Genomic DNA, 22,936 nt, shown 5'->3' with positions numbered 1-22,936 from the left:
CGGATGGTACAACACAAATCTTATACATGTACTACATAGCAAAGGAGTGGGGTAAATTCCCTTATCCCATTTCTGATTCATCACTGCTTTTTCATATCATTTGAGTTAAAGGTCAGGCATGCGATACAAGATTACCTGTTTTGCTATATAGTCGCAATTTGCATATTTAATTTTTTATAATGTCTTGAAAGATAGGGCTTCGTTTTATTGCTTCATTCAATTTTTATTTATACAAATTGTTAGATCAGTCGTTACTCACTGATTTTGATGACGGATTACTCCCTTTACCATGGTCAACATATAGGGATCACCGGTCAACAGGGGATTTTTCGCCTTCCACACACTTGATTCCACCTTTGGTATGTCTGTGGTGCGCGTTTACACTATTCTTAATTTTGCATTATTTATAGTTATTACGAGATTGATCACCGTTCGTTATCTTCGACTTTCCCCATAAATCATTTAATAACTTTTAAAGTGATGACTTAACCACGATGTTGATTGGTTGAAAAATTCGCTTGATTTCTGTGTCAAAATTTCGTTCGGAGTTCATCTGCTCTAAACACGCGGGACTACCTTTCTCTGGAATGCGTCTTCCCCGTTCTAATTTTAGTGCTAGTTCAGAACGGGATTTTCCACACCAGCATTATGTATCAAGAAATGCATTCGTTTCATTTTTCTTTTTCATCGCTATTAAAGATTAGCACAACTAAAGATATGAATAAAATACAAATTAATTTCAAGAAACAGCATACATAGCCGATGACGTGGCAGAATATTCAACTTGATGATGTAGACCACTTACTGGTAGAAGTAGACAAATTACACGAGTTCCCATGACGGAGCAAGTGGCGACATCTGATCTGGTAAATATTAATGAAATTGAACTGCGTTATACGGGGCTCAGTCAACGAGTGCATTCTACATGAAGAGGTGTTGAACTTTTTACTCGATATTGAAATGGAGCCGAGTTGCATTCCACTGTTCCAACGACACAACCAGTGTTCAACGTCTCCCCCAACACAATGCAGCATAAATCCAGTCACCACTTGTTATCTTACTTTATATTTAATTCAGCTTTTAACCATTGCACCTTTAATATGGCGTATAGTCCATTTAAATTTGCACAGTAACTGTACCTGACCTGAACGCACAGCCATGCTGTTTTGTTGTTGTGTTCATTCTTACATATATATGTATTCCTACGCGCCATTTCAAAAACGTTAATTCAAGCTTTTTGATGGGAGTAACTATTTGTTTTTCTATCTTAAAAACATGATCAAATGATAAGAAATAAAACTTATAATTCTTTGTTTGATGCATGTATCAAACAAAACATTGGACGGAAAACATTTTCCGTCCAATGTTTCTTTTGATACATGCATCAAACAAAGAATTATAAGTTTCATTTCTTAATTCTAAAAGCTAAAGTCTGTTTAGACATTTATGAAATACAATACCCCAGGAAAGAATACAAGCATAATTTATGCATGTAGATGGAACCATACATTTTTTGTAAACTGTGCTAGTATAAAGATATTAATACTATTTAAGAAATTTGTCGATGACTCACGAAATATCAAGGAGAAGAATACATGTTGCACACATAAGCAAGGCATGCGTATTTAAAAACGTTGATTAATACTACCATTGAAAATAAACAAAGAAATATTGATATAAAACTCAAAAGAAATACGACATAGATTTACAATAAATATAAAATCGTTTACGATATCATACCATAAGCTGTAGACAAAGGTAAAACCAAAATCATAAAAGAGATTTTCAGCATAATGGCGACACATTAGAATCAAAACACGGAAATAAATTTAAACATAACACATCCAACAGTAACCTAACCAGTGTGTATGTTTTGTGTGAATGGATTGCGGAAGTTAAAGGCTGAACTACTAATGGTATAAAGTTTGAATATTTCAAGTGTCCTAATTAAATAACACGAGTCTGAATGTCACCGTGGTGTCTAGTCATGCAGTTTAAAATGCAAATAAACTATGTGTAAGAATGCTGTTTGCAATGATTAGAAGTAATGCACAGAAAAATAAAAAAAATATCACTAAAAGAAATCTCAGAAGAGATCAGAAAAATGAAATATTTTTTATTCATTGCATTTCTCCACGATTATTGTGCCTTGATAAAATGAAACGTGCTACATGAATGATGATATTTAAACAAATTAGAATTGACCTGAAGTAGTCACCAGGTAGTTAATTCCTACTACAGGTTTTATAACACAGGTCGAGCGGTTTGCAACAGGTTAGAATGTTCTGTTGAAGCACTTAAGGTAGAATCAGTGTAATGTTAGTACACAAATACAATTTTGATGCTATAAGAGTATTGCATAAAACATAATATACCAAGTTACAAATTTATGAACACTGTTAGTCTGTAATAGAATATATAGGGGCACAAACTCTGAAAAGTGCACGACAAATAATAATGAAAAATTATCTATATATATAGGAAATGAAAAAAATATAAAGTAATATTATGTCTAAACATTTATTCTTTGGCGTTGTTGGTCGTGGCATAATATATAAGCAGCAATGGGTCGCCAAGCAGGGCAGACCCAACAATCAAGCAACAACACAATACAAAGCAAAGCAGCATACATTTTTTACTGTCCCGGATTTACCGCAAACATTTATTTACCTATAAACTCATTAATGTTTTTCAATACGAAGTTTTGAAGACGTTCAAATATAGCAAAGCAAGCACAAAATAAGCAGCACAAATTCAAGCATCATTTGTTTGATCCAGGTTGACCGCGAACAATGAAATAAAATGTAATTATTAACATTATAACATATCAAGCCAATGTTCACAGTTCAATGTTTTCAAATATCACACACAGTCAGAAGCACAAACTTGCCATATCAGTTGACTGGATGGGCGCAAATGCCTTTAAACGAGCTAGCTTAGGAGTTTAGTTTTTTCCATTAAAGATGCCACGACAAAACACGGAATGTAGCAACAATTGTAGGATGTTGTGATGCTCTGAAACAAACAAGCAAGGGAACCAAGAGCAGTACCTATTCAAATACACCACAACACTTCCCTTAATTAATGGGTAGGGGGATGGGGTTTTAAGGACATAAAGCAGGGTTGCAATTATTTTTTGAAATTTCCAATAGCTTAAATTGTATGCATCATTTGTGTTTGAAGAGCATGTAAAACGGATGTGTATCCCAAACCCGATCGTGTAGGCCAAACACGAGCCATGATACAGACATTTCCTCATAAGATAAAGGCATCTATATTATAATCATATAGATGCTATTATATCAAGTGATTTGTTTTTGTTTGAACGGAGATCGGTGATATTGTGTAGTCGCGATCATTCTCTTATTTATTGAGTGATGATACGCTGAATGGTTGAATGCACTTAGGCAGCAAAGGTGGACATTTTGATCATGCCCATGATCATGTATATATCTTTTTATTTTGAAAATAGAAAAAGAGCAGTAGAGGTGGTTAACATAATATATATTTTTTAATGTTTAGGTTTTGCTGAATTTCAGTTTTGATGATAGACCTTGAATGACAAAAGAATAAAAATAATGATATGATCAAAATAATTTTCATGTAATAGACAACGTTATCAAAGGGCAATAATGATATTGATACTTATATGATTAATGTGGTATTGCATTCGAATATTGTATCTAAAAATAAGTTAAAACACTAAATATCATTTCGAAAGGTCACCAGCAGGAGATGCGGTTATCCGCTGCAATTCCATGCATTAAAATCATTACTGGATGTTTCAGTTCACCCATGTAAATCGCTTAAATGTGTTTCTCTGATCAATACTTGCCTGATGTCTACTATTTGTCTGATTCGGATACTAAAATCAATTATATATCAACCACAGGACCACGTTTCGGTAAATCTTTATGCAATCATGCTTGTGTACAGGATAATTGGGTTTGTTTATTTGAGAGATAAGTGGTTTCTTTTTTCAAAAGAAAAAGAAAATAGCGACAATGTTAAGTGCTTGTATTGAAAATAAAATATTTAAAAAAAATATATCCACAGTGAAAAATACCCAAACATGGCCCTGTAATTTTGAGTAAAAGAAAGTATTTTCAGTTCAAAATTCCATCATGGTGTGGCATAGCTTAGACTTTCTCTTCATAAATCCAGTGGTGTTTTTTTTCGAATGTGCGACACGGGCAGGTGAAAACAACCCATGGTCTCGCGCGGAAGTGAGCGAAATGAAAGAGACGTATCCGGTAGTTAGTATTTATCCGGGATACTAGTGCGCAATGGCGGCAATAAACACACGAAGCGAAGACGTTGAAGGGAAAACTTCTTTATTTCTTTTTTACCGTTATGATAGACCAGTGAAAATGATGAACAACGATTAATCGCATAAATCCCATGAAGAAGACAAAACTGCAAGTAGGGCAAACATAAATCCCTGGACATACCAGAGGTGATATCAGATAAGTAAGGCTATTCTATCCATGAATGAAATGTAAACTGTCTGAACCAAATTAGCCTAGTGGTTTCACAATTTCATTACATCAAAATGATCATTGTATTTTCGTCCAACCCCCAACATAAAATCGGAAAGTTTTTATTCAATATTGACATATGCAAGGTGAAGATAACGAACAGTGATCAATCTCATAACTCCTACAATCAATACAAAATAGATAGTTGGGCAAACACGGACCCCTGGACACACCAGAGGTCTTTAAATATAAGACATTGATTTGGGGAAGTGAATATCAACGGGGGGGGGGGGGGGGGCTAAAGTGTTAAGATGAAAATGGGAGGCCCGAGGGATGTAATCAAATTTATCTGTAATCAAATTTACCACTTATGGCATGGATGCCAGAAAAACGCACAATTGGCTGGAAAAAAAGAACAATATGGACTTATACAATTATTTGTATGTTTAATTTACTAGTTCAGAATGCAAAGTTGCAGTATGTATTCACATAGACATATAACGGATAACATGTCCGTTATATATACTACTCAAAATTTGATAAGGATCATAGAAATTTTTCTGTTTAAAAAATTAATAACTGCATAACTGGCAATATTGCGTCCAAGTGAAATCAAAAACGTCTTCAACAAACTTGCACGTGCATTTCATGCCATGGGAAATGCGTTTCTCATCACAGTTTATGCTTTTGCTACCATTGCACGATTTTCACTCAGGCATCGGTTTCTGATTCTTTCTAAAATGTCAAACTCACTTGAGTGTTTACACTACGTTTATCAACACAATGCCCCCTCAACGTGTAAGGCGTCGCCTGACGACAAAACAACTGGGCAGATGTATTGGAATGCTTGACGCTGGCTATTCACAACGTGACGTTGCAAATGCACTAAACGTGAGCCAGAGTGTTGTTAACAGGGCCTGGAACCGACAGCAAACTTTTGGTACAGCAACACACCGACATGGGGGTGGTCGTCAGAGGTCAACAACCCAACGCCAAGACCATTTTGTGGCTCTTCAGGCACGACGGAGGGGAGGCCATATCCGGTATTGACACTTCATCGACTAAGTGTAATGATGGACTCTCCCCAAAAACTGTGTAATTCTTTCTCTGGTTTGCTGTTAACTTTTTGTAATGAAATTTCTTTTGGTGTTGTTATCAGATTTCAAGCATTCCGTGTTGATAAAAGTTCATGCCGTTCATGCATTTTCATTCATAACCTGATTGAACACGTTTCTGAGTCAAGTTTATGTCTTTTATTATGTTAGTGGTAAATTACACACATATAACCTAGTGATCCTTATCAAATTTTGAGTAGTATATATATATCTATGGTATTCAGAGATAGATCATACTAACTAATTACTTTTTCTTTAAGTGAATTTATACATTACTTGTTTCTCGTAACTACTACTTTATGACATACATTGAGCATTCAATCCCTGGTGTTGGAGATCTTTTATCTTGAAAACAACAGATGCTAGTGCCACACAACCAAAGAATGTAGTAAACATAATGGTACCTTTGCATGCATTAGTAAATTAAAGTAGTAGTAAATATAAATGTAAGGAACAAATGTCTAGGGTGTTTATATTTATTAGCAAGATTATATAAAGCTCTAAATTTAATAAGTACAATTTTGTAATATTCCAGCTTCAGGAAGTTTATCCTATCATAATGGAGGTGTCTATAAACTGTTCACATTTTCATCTTCTCCACAACCACTGGGCCAAATTCAACATACCTTGACGTAGATCACCCATTTGTTGAGGGGATTCAAGTTTGTTAAAATGAAAGACCATACCCCCTTCAAAGTGGAGATAATCACAATACTGTAAAAATAAGGAGAGTCATTTAAAAATCTCCATAAGAACCACTGGGCCATGAAAGTTCAAATTTACATGACAGCTCTCTGACACAGTGCAGATTCAATTTGTTTTAAATCATGGTCCGGAGGGTAGGGTGGGCCACAATAGGGGATACAGATTTTACATACAAGTAGATAGGAAAAATCTTTTTAAAAAATGTTAAGCTAGGGCTTTTATATTTTGTATATACATTCTTTACGAACAGTTCTTTCATGTGATACAACGGTGTTTGATGTTGCGACTTTGATATGGAAGTTTGACCTACTTTTAATGAAAATCTGACCTATTCAATATATCAACTATTTAAATTAGAGCTTTCATATTTTGTATATAGAATTCTTATGGCGATATATTTTGTATCATACCATCAACAATTACCTTGTGACCTTAGTCTTATCCAGAACAGCAAGATCATGTCGATCATATTGGTGTTGAGGCATTTCTGTGTTATGTTGATTCATTCTCAATAATGTTGTTATCCTTTGCGGCTCATGTAGGCTGGAACCACAATATGGGATCAACATTTTTCATGGGAATAAAGAATGATTTTTAAAAAAAAATCACAACAGCTGTACAATGACAGGGCCAAGGTGACTCTGGTGAGTGATGTGGCTCGTTTGCCTCTTGTACTGGTTAAGATGCATGTATCTAAAATTTATTTTGGGGTATATTTGTATTTTTTTTCTTCAGAAATTGTGCATGTCCATGTCTTGGAAGGTGTCTAGGTGGGAAGTCTATAAATGCTTACCAGATCAGATGCTTGCAGAGGATACTGAGGATGAAAAACAGGGAAGTGGCAGAAATGGCTGACATGAATGCAGTAAACAATGAGCTGAGGAGACGGTGGTGGAACTATATAGAACACGTGCTATAGGGGGGAGGTGACAATGACAATGAGATGGCGTTAGGTTGGACTCCAGAAGGAAAGAGGGAATTTAAGAGACCGATAACAACCTGGAGAGGACAGTGTTGGCAAAAAAGTGGTCAATATGAGTATTGACCGGGCCGGTGGTCTATACTGGTCAATACTGGTTAAAACCGGTTAATACTGGTCGATTGAAGATTATTTGGTCATTATAGTCTCTGTTATTTACTTTAAATGTTTAAGTGACCATTATGGTAAATACTGTAATTCATAACATGTACTATCAGTTTATAATATACTTTTAAGTCATAATATTAAATAAAAAATGTACAAATTATTCTGTTGAATTGGGGAAGATGTAAAAGTTTCTGTTCAAATTCCTTAGCTTAACAAGAACTACCTATACAGATTGTTTCATCAATCTTCATTTTAACTGTTGAATAAACATTTGAGGGGGTGGGTTGGTGATGTTTTCATAACAATAACAGGCACATTGGTCATATTTGTTCCCAGCCTATGCTTATTAACACCTGCCAACTCTGCTTCCTGTGCTCAGGTAATGTCCAGCTACCTTGTAATCTTAATATGTCCAGGTACATGTATTAAGAGGTCTGTCTCCAATATTCAAGCTATGCTATAGAACTGTGACCCTCTGGTAGGTACTGAAGATATTTTGGTCCGTATCATCAAACCAAATGTATTAAACTTATGAAACAACATTTGATTATCTATTCAAAAATATTAATCAACAATTGATCCATATAATGAAAAGACTTAATTTATCTTTATCTTTTCAAGAAATGTACAAAAATAGGAAAATGGACAGTTTAAATCACAATTGACCCGTGTTGACCACTTGGGGAGTATTGACCGGGACGGTTAAAGCCACTGGTTAAAACCGGGGGCAGTTTTAACCGCCCAACCTTGGGAGAGGAATAGTAGAAGCAGAAAGAACTATTGTAGAGTGGAAAAACTGGAATGAGATCAAGATGGTAGCAATAGAACGGAGTGGATTGGAGATAGTATCGGCCCTGTGTGTTTGGCATGGAGATAACTAAGTAATGTCTAGATTGTTGGAGATAGGATGACCAGGGATATGAATGGATGTCCTAGAAACTGTACTAACACCCTTATGTATTTGGACATATTTACATACCATCGTGATTTTGCTATAAAAAACTTGAAAAAAAAATCCTCAACTCATACTGTAGCTGATTAATGTCTCAAATGAACATATTTTTAGACACACGATATCTAAACTATGGAGTCAATGTACATTTCCACAATGGATAAGAGGTTATGATATATGTGTGAAATATTTTCCTATAGTATGCACATGTTAACATATTAGTTTAAGTGATAATGTATATCTTATGACTATCTTATGACTATAGAAGAAAATGTGTTCAGAACAGAATATGTGTCTAGAAGAGGTGTTGCTCTTGAATGTAATTCAATATTTACATGGGGTTGAAAAATTATTATCCCACAACATTTTCACATGCGGCCGATATTGTTCCTTTTAGTATATCCCGAATGTGTCATTGCTGTTATATGAATAAATTGGTAAATGTTGCTTGTGTCTGTTATTCACTGCAATGAGTCATGGACATATTATTACAGCCAGTTTTTTTTATCTATCAGGTGGATTATTTAATTAATATGCACCAACAAATAGCATACCTCCCCCCACCCCCCCCCCCCCACCCCCAGGCCTCGATCCAATAAATATTAATGAATTGTCAATTACTATATTACATACTGCATAAAAGGTAAAAAAAAAACTTTATGTGATTTTTACATTTTTATGTTCTGCAAATAACTGGAATTTCCCATTCCATGCACGAAATCTGAATATTTTTCTAATCTATAGCTATTTTTACACGTGTTTACATGTACATGCGGGATAATACCCCCCCCCCCCCCCCCCAATGATAATAAGATAAAAACCCACCACCACCCCCTCAAAAAATCCTCACACTTATGAAAGATTGTTGAATGAAGTGATCAATATGCAACAAAACTACATGTAATATTAAAACACACATACATAGGCCAAATGATCTTATTTGTAAATCAACGGTTGGATCCACCGTGTCTCCGTGTACATCGAGTGAGCAGGATTTTGAGACCCCCCCCCCCCCAAACTATCGCTCTGTGTAATAAATGGTTATACAGTTAAAATATCAGTGGTTATCTACATATCACACTTAAATAACAAAGCTAAGTAAAGAGACACTGAATTGATATTACTTTAAAACTGTTGAATGGTTGCACATAAATCAAAAATTTAAAATATAAAGAAAGGGAAGGAGGCAAACAGAGAGATAAGAGAAGGAGAAAGAGATGTATGAGTATACTATGTGCGTGTGTGTTTTGTAGGAATTACACAGACATATTTAGATATGTACAATATTATACTTGAATTGCATTGATTAGTGTTTTTGTTTCACTTTGATACCAAGAGAACTGTCACGTAAAAGTACATGAAACGTTGTAAAATTATGACGTTACGTTGCAGTACAATGGGTAATTTGAACGTCAATAACTAGCAAAATTGAAAATATATCGGAAATAGGATAACATATTTGAAACATAGATACTCTTTGCTTCTGTCCCCGAGAATAATATCAAGTTCTGACTAAAGACCATTTTTGGCTATTCGTGACTCTGGTTCTTTATATATTGAATTGTATACAACATTAACCAGGGGAGGTTCACCAGGATGGGGATATGTTAATTGATCTGGTATGTAGGAGGAGTAATAATCCCAGTCGACCAGTCACACCTGATGTTAATCATATATCTTGATTGGGTAATCCGTAGTCTGAATCATTGTCTAAAGAACGGTTTAACAATTGCTATGATTCCACGCAAAAGTACTCTGAAGATGAAATAAAAAATATGCTAGAGTTCCTCATTGACAATATCTTCTTGGTCTTTGGCGATCAGGTCTTCCAACAGTCTGTTGGAATTCCCATGAGCACAAATTGTGCTCCTTTGTTAGATGACCTGTTTCTATATTCATATGAGGCAGACTTTATTCAAAAACGTTTACGCGAGAAGAAATATCTTGTTGTGGCCTTCAATTCGACATTTAGATATATCGAAGACGTTTTGTTTATTAACAATGATAACTTTCATTCATGTGTCGATTCAATATATCCATGTGAGCTTGAAATAAAATACACCACAGAGTCGTCCACGTCTGCTTCATACTTCGATATTTTATTGAAAGTAGACATTAACGGCAAACTTGCACCTCAACTCTATGACAAACGGGATTATTTCAGCTTCTCCATCGTCAACTTCCCATATTTATGTAGCAATAGTCATTGATTATCTACACATGGTGTTCATATTTCTCAACTGATTCGATATGCAAGGTGAAGATAACGAACAGTGATCAATCTCATAACTCCTACAAGCAATACAAAATAGATAGTTGGGCAAAGCTGTATGCAAAAGCTTGTTCTGCGTGTAGTCAATATTTAAATCGAGGAAAGCTACTGACAAACGAGTTGATGGTATAGGGGTTTCAACAGTCTCGATTGAAGTCAGCATTTCGCAAATTATATGGTCGTTATAATGATCAAGCTCGTCAATACAACCTATCATTGGGTCAAATGCTATCTGACGTGTTTCATACCGATTGTTAAGCCGTTATTGGCATACTGATTTTGACTGCGGATAACTCCGTTTACCTGATCAGGATATAGGGCTCACGGCGGGTGTGACAGGTCGACAGGGGATGCTTACTCCTCCTAGGCACCTGATCCCATATCTGGTGTGTCCGGGGATCCGTGTTTGCCCAACTATCTATTTTGTATTGCTTGTAGGAAATATGAAATTTATAATAGTGTGATCTTCACCTTTCTATGAAACATCGACCCAATAACAGTCTGCATTGGCAAATTAGATCGCTAGAAGGACCACATAATTTACGAAATGATGACTTTAAATGAGATTGTTGAAATCCCTGTAACACCACTTTCTTTAACATCAGCTTCCCTCTATTTAAAAACTGATCATACCCAGAGAAAATGATTGCATATCGAATTAACTGAGATATATAAACAATAATTTTTAGGCAGTTCTTTATTAACTGATTTCGGCAGCGGTCACTGCATTCGTCTTAACAAGATACAGGGCAAACGGAGGGTGTGAATTGTGAACAGGGGATGCTTACTGTCTCTATGCACATGATTCCACATCTCTGGTATGTCCAGGGTCGGTGTTTGTCCGACACTTTATTTTATTTTCCGTGTAAGTGTTATGAGATTGATCTTTTTTCGTTATCTTCACCTTTTCAATTATGCACAAAACGTTTAAAGGACACACCACATGTTAGTACATTTTTTTTTGGATGTTTGTTTTTGGGGGGGGGGGGGGGCAACATTTGGTCTTTTTTCATGCCTAAAATAATATTAAATGTTTTTCAACTGAATTATTCTGCTTAATGTTCGAATTTGAAAATGACGGAATTAAAATCTTACGAATTGCATATTTACTTTCGAAATTGTTCCTATCATGTGTGACTGCATATGCGTTATCGAGCGAGTAGATTTGAAAACAGTTCTTAGCCATTTTATGACTAGATTAGATTTAATCGTGAAACTATCAAGTTAACTGCTCGTATATAACATTGTATTGGCTTGTTTTATACCCTTCAAGGGTGTACTAGCTGTCAAAAGGAAATATATAGACTGAGTTATTTTTTAATAATTCGAAGGAAGCTATGAGAAAAACAAGTCGGTGATTTTTTGTCGGCGAAGATAGTTTGCCGTAAAAAACCTTTGTTCATGTATTTTTCCAAAAATCAGTTGTACAGACATCCGGTTTAACTGCGACTATTGTTTTTATCTTGAAGCTAATAACTCTGAGGCCTATATCATATACATTCTGTTCTGTTCTTCATCAGTTCCCAAAATGCAAACTCGCACTTTGGAAATAAAAACTTTCCTTTTAACCACATAAACCTGTGCTCCTAATTTCTATCAACTCATACATTGACAACAAATAAGAATTAAATTAAACATTGGAAATAATTGAACTTGCATTTATAAATGATACGATATTCTTGTTCTTAGCCTTAAATTTATAATGTTTTTATTCTTAAAATATGTATATATCCATATTCCAATCTCATGTAATGATGATTGATTGTATATTGTTTAATGTCCCTCTCAAGAATATTTCACTCATATGGAGACGTCACCACTGCCGGTGAAGGACTGCAAAATTTCGGCCTATGCTCGGCGCTTATGGCCATTGAGCAGGGACAAATCATTCTCGTACCACATCTGCTCTGAAACGGGACCTCGGTTTTTACGGTTTCATCTGAAGGACCGCCCCATATATTCGCCTCCTACGACAAACAAGGGGTACCGAGGACATATTCCAACCCGGAGCCCCACGAGATTATCCAAATGTGAAAAATTGTCTCAGTGTCCGGTAATCAATAGGTAAAATATTAAATAAAATACGACAACACGTTGTAAAACATAAGCGCTTTTATTTTTAAAATCTTTAGACAGTTTACATTGTATAAACAAATTATGTTGCTATGAATATAACAATATAATGACCTCAAAATACAAAGGGGGTCATTTGGAGCGTATTATTGTGACGTAATAAGAATGTACATTCACCTATTAATCGTAGGCCTAAATGAGAGAATGAAATATTTTCCTTTTTCTCTCCTTTCCACTAAATTGTCCGTGAAAAGTTTGTAAAAAAGAAAAACGTTAAAATGTCCATTTCCACACACGTCTAAATATTCACTCACTTTTATTTTACGGTATTCCGGTACTTGAATGTGTTGCTTATATACACGAATTCTGGTTCTAAGAATTGTTCCTGTCTCTCAGATATAGATTTGTCTACATCCGCTACATGTAATAACATATATTAAATTCTTAGAGTCATAAGACATATCCGCATAATGTGAATTATTTTCCGCTGAAATTGAAAGTTTGTCCCTCCTTTATATTTTGACAAGTTCCACACCGGGGATATTTGCATCTGTTGACTCGGGAATCGTATTTTCTATGAAATTTGGATAGACATAGTATTCTACGGAGATTTTTTCGGTTGTGTTTTACTGTTAATGAATTCGTAATTTCGGAGGACTTATGTCATTTGTTCATTTGGTTTCAGAATAGTATTAAGGTGATGAACTACGGGAGTCATATTCAGGTTTTTGGGGTTATGGTTAGTTAACAATGGTAATATTTTGGAATCTACGTTGTTTCGTGGAGGCGGGTTGATAAGTTCTTCTGTGTTAAGCGCCTTGGATTTCTTTATTTCATCTTTAATTATGTTTTACAACGTCTTGTATATTTTATTTAATATTTTACCTATAAATATATATATGATGAATATTGATCATTGGATCAAATGATGTCTGTCTTGTTTCAAATCGATTCTTTGCTCCCTGAAAAATATACACTCATCGAATTAGTTTTAAACTTGATGCCAATTTATTATTTGTTTTACGGAATTCTTGGTTATCAAAATGTTCTTTGGGCATCTTTCGGTTCTACCTTTACTTTGATAATGACCATTTGTTAATCCGAGAACTTTTCAGACACTTTTCTATATGAACGATCAAATATGCTGCTTCACTGCTCCAAATGACCAACATTATCTACCAACAAGATAGAACAAGAAGCTACGAAGTCCCTCGTCGAGGCCTGATCGTATTTGTGTACAAAAGTTTGTAAACCATGTTACTTAAATAAAAAATCACGTGGGGTAACGCAACAAAATTATGGCGAGACCACGAGTCTGCGTTTAAGTTGATGGTCTATATTGCTGAAAAGGCACGCATACTATTTTCATATGGGATTCGTTAAATGTTATAACGATTTAATAGGTGGCAGGCACATTTACTTTGCTCTTAAAATGAGATACGCGAATGGAACACGATCGTCACAACAAATTGAACGATGCAGGGAAGTCGGCATTAAAATTATATTGGGCAATATCAAAACTTATTGTAAATTGCTGTCGTCATGTAATTCACTTGGATATTTATGGATCACATTAAATTGGTTAAGTGATTACTATTATGAATGTCAGAACTGATCGGTGATGATAAAAAGGGTATCAATTTATTTATTACCCTAGAGGTCCTCATCCATGACGAATACAAAACGTCCTGAGAAAATTCCAGGAAATATTGTGAGATTTACGTGTATTGTATAAAATGTGTACAAATGAAGGTTCTAAACTCTATTCTGTCTGGCAGCGTTATGTGTTTAATGAAAACATCAAGAAGTTTGTAAATCTGATTTCCATGTCATAAAAAAAAATACCGACCTACCTACCGGACTTGAAAAATGTAGGTCGGAGTACATAAAAAATAGTGATGGCCTCATTATTCATTACATCAACCAAATTTCATTGTGAAGGTAAAAAAATCATATCAATTGTCTACCAAATATAAGGATACGATTTAATGAAATATATTGAATAATATAATAAGTGTATTAACATTAAAACACTAAAAGATATGATCAATTTGGACTCATCCTAGATTCATCATTTTGTACATCCTTTTCTGCTAATCCAAAATATGCTTTTAAGTTTTATACAGTATCAGCAAACCTACATATTAATACTATATACTACGTTTGGTCCAACACAGGGGTCATAACCCCTATTTCGGGGATCATTACATTTACAATTTTCTAAATAGCCATTTAGTTTCAATTGCACTGAAGAAGATCCCATTTAAGAGTTTAACACAAACATTATACAGTAAGTTTTGCCCTGTCCTGGGTTCAGAACCCCTACCCCGGGGATCATGGAATTTACAATTTTGGTAGAGTCCTGCATGCGTAATATTACTCTGCATTTAGTTTTTCTTAAACACGTGTGGTTGTAGAGAAGACGATTTTAAATATTGTTCAATTGTGGGTAGTTTTTGCCCTGCCCTTAAGGCCACAGGGGTGCAGGAATCCTGAAATTTACAGTTTAAGTCCCCCTTGTTCCAGAAATGCTTCATACTAAATTTGAAAAGAATTGAAATAGAAGTTATCAAGAAAAAGTAAAATAATACTTCTGTTCGCACATTTAATAAATTACCATTTTGGCCCCACCTTGATACCAAAAACTCCTAAACCTGATATCATAAAATTTACAATTTTAGCAAAGGATTATCTGTTCTTTCTAAATATTCATTTAGTTTTAATTTAGTATCAATAACACTAAAGAAGATGTTATTTAAGTGTTTCACATACGTACTATATACCAAGTTTGGTCCCATCCTGGGGTGGGAACCCCTACCCCCGAGGTTGTGAAATTTATAATTTTGGTAGAAATTCCTTGCTCATCATTATTATCTACAGGATTAAAGAAGAAGATTTTTAAATAAATGCATCAATTTTACAGTTTTTACCCCGCAATTAAGACCCCATAGGTCCAGAGTCATGAAATTTACAATTTCCGGTCGCCTACACATACAGATACTATAAACCAAATTTGTCAATATAGGTCCAGTAGTTTCTGGGAATAAGTTGCTAACAGATGATGCACGACGGGCGATGATGAACGCAGATCAATAACCATAGGTCACCTAAGTGACTCGGGTGACCTAAACAGATTATATCACACGTGATTAAAACCACTATCTCATTACATCGCCGTACAAATGTTTCATTCATACTGGAAATATGGTTATATTATGCTATGCTTTATCACACTATGCTTATCTACCTTCATGGGAGAGGGATACACAGAATGTATCAATTTGAGATATGGTGCATGTTTCTTGTAGTAAAATTAGCGAATGTCTTACAAACATATAAAGACCTGCGTACAACAATACATGCACATCATGCGATACAGTATGAAAGGATAATATACTATTATAAATGGTGGGTAAAATATATTTTCTTCTAATGAATGGAGTCATAGGTTGAAGATGGACTCAATTCCCCCAGCTCCTGATAGCCATTGTTGATTTTCTCAACGTCGTTCACCCTTGACTCTGTTTCTTTAGCGAAGATGGCGGAGTGTCTCGAACGATATTTTTGACTTTTGTCTAATTTCGTCCTCCTACGGAAAAAATAATTGTATTCCACTATGACAAACGAGGTTAATATTTTTCCTATAATAATTTTACGTTTGTTGGCTTTATAAAAAGTTCCTTACCGCTTCGTAAATTTGTAAACAACATACACGCCATTTAGAAGAAGTGTGGCACAAAAGGCTCCCAGAACTCCATAAAAGCGAGTTTCCCAATTTCCCTCAGCATCCTGTAGACTGTCAACTAAATTGAAACAAAACTAATGAAATAAAGCATGTTTAAGAACACATTGCACGTTACTAAACTTTCATTTTTTTCAACGAAATTAAATATTGGCATGGCTAAAATTACTTTAGAGGTGTTTCTATGAAATATTTTGCGCAGTTTTCGAGTTTGAAAGCGATGAAATTAAAAGTTTGCAAAATGCATATTCATTTCCATATTTTACGCGCCATTATGTGTGACGCCATGTACGGCCTCAGGCAACAGGGGTGAAAACAGTTGCTAGCCGTTCCATGAACAGGATATATTTAATCGACAAAAAATCAATGTTAATGGTTTGTAGATAACATTGCATTAGGTTTATTTTAGTGTAATAACTAACAGTAAACTGAACTTAGATTGTTTTTTTTTTTCAATTTCTCGATGGAAAGTGTGTTCGTGGGGGGGGGGGGGGGGTATGTTTGCAGGCGCAAGGACATTGCCATAAAACGACCTGGATTTTTTTTTAAAAAAGCAGTTGGACAGAAACCTAGCTACACTACGAGAAAATAGTTGTATCGAAGCTAAGCACTGATAAGCCTACATATGTATTCTGTTCTGATCTTTAAATTCAATACACTGATGTAACAACATATAACCTTTTCTCTAGGTTTGTACCAACTGGTAGATCAAGTAAAAATAGAGATGAAAAATAATTCAACGTTCAGTTATAAATAATAAATATTGAATTTCCTAACTTTGAATTGATATATAATGCTTTCATTAATCAAATGAACTCGTAAGATCAAGTAGAGTATAAGGCCGTGCTCCCACTTCCTAACAACGTGTGGATCACAATTAAAAAAAATATAATGACAATGAAATTGCTTTATTAAAATAAAATATTGTGGTTTCCACTTTAAAAATTGTTTTATTTATCTATCTGTTATCTTTTTTTTTTTTTGAAATGCACCCACGACAGTAGGCCTAGTTATTAACAATGTAACCTATCATGATTTGTCTACTCCAAACATAAATAGTAATTGTACTGTTTTTTGTTCTAAAAAGCAAGCCAGGTACAAATGTTTTTTTAAAAGAATAACATTAGCAAACAGTGTTTAGACAGCGAATCATGTAAACATTATTTATTCGGGATTGTAGATTTCATACTCAATTCCCTAGCTACGTCTGGGTCTTTACATCGCTCTTTGTATGCACTTGTGGCTAAAACATATAAGACTCGGGATTTTTTCAACATCGAAATAAATATTGTCTATGGTGAAAAATGGTGAATGGTTTAGGCCCTAAAACCCGAGTTAAAAAAAATATCTCACACAATTTTCAATACCAATCGATCGAGGAAGTTCACATGTGACGTTACTGTGACAAGTGATTACAGTGTACCTATCTAATTAACGGCACTTTTTGAAATCAGGGTTTCGATTTAAATCCGCATTGTGGCTAATTATTGCAATGTTTACACGAACTTACTTTCAGACTCTAAGACAAAATGTATATAATTTTGTATTCTTTGGAAACATGTAATGTGTCCTTTAAAATATTTGGTTGATACATGAATATGTGTCCATACTGACCTTCTAAACAATCGTTTCCACGCCATCCACTTTTGCAGCCATCTCTACAATTACCATTCACATGATGACAGTCACGTGAGTTTTGACAGAATACGCTACATTCCTTTTCACAATTAGCACCGAAATATCCGAAGTTGCACACTGGAAAGTTTGACAAAAATATATAACAATTTACAAAATCACAAGAATTGATGAAAATAATTGTCTATATCGCACTTCAACGCAAAATAACACAGCATTCTTTATATTTATCTCCTTGTTATACAGGTTCACATCTATGACTACAGGAGTCGTTAATGTGATGACACTGGTTTCCATGCAGACATTTCCCGTATGAATAACTACACGAAGTTCCGTACAGACTCAAGCCACAATCGATTAAAATGATTGGTATGTAAACCATTAACCATTTGCATTTTCTGAATTTAATTGTACAATAATCTGAGCAGTAGGCAAGCTATATTATCTGTACAAGTAAACATATCAACAGAAATATTATTATCCTCTAAAATAACACAGTCAATCTCATTGGTCGAGGACTGGTCACGTGAAGGAAGACAATTCGTAATGTCTCCCTCATGTGCAGGGTGATGACTGTGTTGTCTCTCTGTAGATGATAACCTTTAGTAGCACTAGCGAGAAAGTTCTATAAAAAATAGCTAAAAATATGCAGGATTGTTAATCATTAACTTCAACGTCAACATTGACGGTCACAAATAACAAATGAGTGGAAAATATTTCCATTCTATTGTAATTTTCACTTGATGTTTACGTTTTTGTTTTGTAATATGTCACGGAATGAATTGTTTAAGTTTGACGTGTTTTTGCCTGATTCTAATGTGACGTCACAATTGAAAGCTTCCTTTCGTTTAACTTTCTCAGACCTCAAAGCACCCATAACAGACACATGGTACAAGTCAATAAATGTGTGATAGTTTGTTTTAACGTTCAGATTCTTCAGGATGATAAAAATATAATGGATTGTTTAGTAGGGAGACATCAAACATTCTCAGGTCCAAGTATGGTTATCACCCTCGGGCGCATATTATTCGTAGACTATCATGTGAATGGCGTTTCTGTAACATCTTTCATGCGACATTTGGATTCCAGTGTACAATATTCATGTGTATGAATGTAATCCAATATGTAATATATCAAGGATCTCCCATGCTTTTTTATATGATATATATCCAACGAATTGTGTGTTTTCTAATAGATCGTGTATTTCATGATATACACTATTCAATTTTAAAACAGTATTGATGGGAAGTTTACTCTCTGACATGTTCTGCAAAGAAATGAGACCTGGGTAAAATGTGGGTGTATTTGTGATGTCACATGCCGAGTAGGAACACATAGTGTACTCATAAAAATGCATTTAATGGGTGGTATTCACTGGGTAACGGAGTAAATATGTGATAAAAATCAATATATTGATATTACGAAGTGTACCATTATGCTTGTAAATATTTATTGATATTATCTAAGCCCAAAACATGCATGTCCCGCTCGGTTCAACGCTACATAAACGAGGCAATGTTCTTATCAACATATTCAAATTATGTTAACTTCAAATCAATCCTAAACCTGGCTTGGATTTCTCGAAAAAAATCATAAGCTTAACTTTATGTTTTCTTCTATTTGAGTTGTCAAAATTTGAATAAAATATAAAACTTATGTCCAAGTTTCGACTTAAGTTGCTTTCGAGAAATTCAGGCATGATAACTCAACTATATGTTCGCAGATTGGTAGAAACTGTATGAATCTGAAAGTTAAACTTAGAACACGATATGCTTACTCCTCCTAGATACAGGTATGTGCTATATATCAAATGAACAAGAGAAATGAAGATAGATACTGTAAATAATACCCAGTCAACATTAGATAAGTTTTATATCTTACCGGTTTTACAGAGTATTCCCTTTTATCCAGAATCACATCCACCAAGGCATGTTCCGTTTATGTGATGACATTGTTTATAACCTAGGCAGGCTCCACAGTCCTCATTACAGCCATCCCCGTATTTTTGTTCGTCACATTCTATTGATTTGATCATAGTAGAAGAAATAACACGGATTTTTAGGTATAATTTAATGTTACTTGATAAGTATAAAAAAGGGAAAAAAAATAATTAGAATGGTGTACACAGGAATACTTCATTATATTTTCATATTTTGACAATGAGAAATATAGCTGTATTTGATCAATACTTTACCATCGGTACAACGTGCTCCCTTCCAGCCTGTATAACAGGAAAATGTACAATCTCCTGTAAATCTGTCACACGCGTCACAATTAGTGCACACTAGAGAGCAATCCCGCCCATGCCAACCAACGGGACAAACTGGAAAAAAAATCAGTAATACGATTGATTAGTCAGACGTCATTGATTGCATATTTTCAAAGATTCATTTCTGGGTAAAATCCAATGTTCGATTTCAAAATGACCTAATGATTTCTTCTCACTGAAGGTGGTTTAATCGAAAATCGTATGTAACGTTCAAAATATACGTGAGATTTGTGATTTACATTTTACGTTATATACACCGCATATAAATAGCAATGAACGTTGGAAACCGCTATATGTGCTTTCTGCCCATTGATATTGAATTCATTTGATAAAAAGAGGGAAAACCTGTGTGATAGGCCTTCACCAGATGACATTATTGAATAGAGATTTACTTTGGTAACAGTTATAGTATAGAATACATTTTTCGAAATGTTATCTCTTTCACAATTACATCCCAACATGCATAAACAGCGTTTATTCTATATTATATCTCCAAGACATACGTGTTTTGCATTTGTCTCCGTAGACGCCGACGTCACATCCGTTTGTGCACGTTCCGTTCACATTGTTACACGTCACCCCGCCACTACAGTTACCACATCTCTCCTTACATAGTTCTCCGTAATACTGGGGATTGCAAGCTACACATATAATACATCATGAAACAAGAGGTCAAAGGGCTCACCTGAGTCAACTTGGCTCATATTTAAAGATTTTCCCTATATATTTGATGCAAAACTTTGATCCCCTCCCCTTGTGAACCGATCCTACCCCTGGGGGCCATGATTCTAAGAACCTGAAATCTGAAATATGTCAGACAGCTTTCATGTAAATATAAGCTTTTCTGGCTCAGTGGTTCTTAAGAAACAAAATTAAGATGATTCCTACATATTTGCTTGTAAAACTTTGATCCACTTTTGTGGCCCCATCCAACCCCCAGAGGCCATTATTTTAACAAATTTGAATCTGTATTATATCAAGAAGCTTTCATGTAAATTTCAGCTTTCCTGGATCAGTGGTTCTTGAGAAGAAGATCCTTTTTAAATATATATTCTATATATTAGTATGTAAAACTTTGATACCATATTGTGGCCCCATCCAACCCTTGGGGCAATGATTTGAACAAACCTGATTCTGCACTATGTCAGGAAGCTTTCATGTAAATTTCAGCTTTTCTGGCCCAGTGGTGAGCAAGGTGAAGATAACGAACAGTGATCAATCTCATAACTCCCACAAGCAATACAAAATAGATAGTTGGGCAAACACGGACCCCTGGACACACCAGAGGTGGGATTAGGTGCCTAGGAGGAGTAAGCATCCCCTGTTGACCGGTCACACCCGCCGTGAGCCCCATATCCTGATCAGGTAAACGGAGTTATCCGCAGTCAAAATCAGTGTGCCAAGAACGGCTTAACAATCGGTATGAAACACGTCAGGCAGCATTTGACCCAATGCGAGGTTGTATTGACGAACTAGATCGTTATAACGACTATAGAATTTGCGAAATGCTGACTTCAATCGAGACTGTTGAAATCCCTGTACCATCAACTTGTTTGTCAGTAGCTTACCTCGATTTAAAAACTGACTATACCCAGAACAAGCTCTTGCATATCGAATCAGTTGAGATATACAAACACCATATGCAGGTGATAATGGAATATTGTTACATAAATGTGGGAAGTTGACGATGGAGAAGCTGAAATCATCCTGTTTGTCATACAGTTGAGTTGTTAGTTTGCCGTTAATGTCTACTTTCAATAAAATATCTAAGTATGAAGCAGAAGTGGATGACTCTGTGGTGTCCTTTATTTCCAGCTCACAGGGATATATCAAATCGACATATGAATGAAAGCTATCATTGTTAATAGACAAAACGTCATCGATATATCTAAAAGTCGAATTCAAGGTCACAGCGAGAGATTTTTTCTTCTCACGTAGAAGTTTTTGAATAAATTCTGCTTCATATGAATATAAAAACAGGTTAGCTAACAAAGGAGCACAATGTCTGAGAAGAAGATTTTTCAATGACCCCACCCTATTTTTGCATATTTATGACTATCTCCCCTTCGAAAGGGACATGACCCTTCATTTGAACAAACTTGAACGCCCTTTACCCACGGATGTGTTGTGACAGGTGTGGTTGAAATTGGCCCAGCGGTTCTTGAGAAGAAGTTGAAATGTGAAAAGTTTAGGACGATGCCGACGACGACGGCGGCGACAGACAGCGGAAAAATTTTGATCTGAAAAGCCCACTGGAGCCTTTGGCTCAGGTGAGCTAATAAAAAAAGACAACCCTGAACACCATGAAAAAATATATATATAAAGATATAAGCGACACTGAAAAAAACAACATACGTGATTCAGACAGCACTGGGATTGATGATAAAACCAAAACGAGTGTTTTAACCAGTGGGTTACCAAGACTGGTATAGACTCAGTAGTAGCATTGAATTTGCAGATGATATATATGCACATATTGTAACGCACTATGCAATATTTCGAAAAGCTAGCTTGTTAGTAATGCCACAAGAATAGATAATTAAAGTCGTAACACAACCCATTTCTTCAGCCAATCAGCAATCGCTAAATATTCTTTTAAGTAATGTAC

At 35.2% G+C, this 22,936-nt stretch overlaps 1 pseudogene; it reads right to left on the bottom strand.

The window, feature by feature from the left end:
• The window catches only part of LOC125661685 (multiple epidermal growth factor-like domains protein 11), a 77,021-nt pseudogene that overhangs the window by 36,130 nt on the left and 17,955 nt on the right, over nucleotides 1–22,936 (bottom strand).

Source organism: Ostrea edulis, chromosome 8 (genome assembly GCF_947568905.1).
Source record: "Ostrea edulis chromosome 8, xbOstEdul1.1, whole genome shotgun sequence".
Taxonomy (NCBI): domain Eukaryota; kingdom Metazoa; phylum Mollusca; class Bivalvia; order Ostreida; family Ostreidae; genus Ostrea; species Ostrea edulis.
Note: the sequence above shows the minus strand (reverse complement) of the source record. Positions and strands in the feature narration are given on the sequence as shown.